Here is a 405-nt window from a genome sequence, read left to right as displayed (position 1 = left end):
AAAGTAAAGGCAAAATGAAATCTTGTCAAATGAATATATCTTGAACAATAACCAAACAAAAAAAGAAACCCTTCACTATATCAAACCCTCAGAAGTGTTTCAGACCGTCAGACTATGTACTTGGTACGTGCGTATGTATGATGATAGTGCGCCAGTTAAATCCGGATTTTTTTTTTGTAGTTGCCCCTTCAGCCTACTCTCTCGGCCATTGCGTCGTCTAATTCATTAGGCATTCATTTTTATCTATGTCGTCTGGTATCGAGTCATTACTGTGCACGTTTATGAATTTGTTACGTATAATAGTCATCTCGGTATAGAATGCGGATATGAGTGTAATCCATATCGGTTCTCGCTATACGGATATCTATTCGTAGAAGTAATGAAATGATCATATGAATAATAGTA

The 405-nt window shown here is 36.3% G+C and overlaps 1 protein-coding gene across 1 annotated transcript in view; it reads right to left on the bottom strand.

Moving 5' to 3' along the window:
• The window catches only part of LOC119581950 (G-protein coupled receptor moody-like), a gene marked incomplete in the record, with an annotated part of 84,922 nt that overhangs the window by 12,754 nt on the left and 71,763 nt on the right, over nt 1-405 (bottom strand).

Source organism: Penaeus monodon, chromosome 15 (assembly GCF_015228065.2).
Source record: "Penaeus monodon isolate SGIC_2016 chromosome 15, NSTDA_Pmon_1, whole genome shotgun sequence".
Lineage (NCBI taxonomy): Eukaryota > Metazoa > Arthropoda > Malacostraca > Decapoda > Penaeidae > Penaeus > Penaeus monodon.
This window is presented reverse-complemented; position numbering and strand designations above follow the sequence as displayed.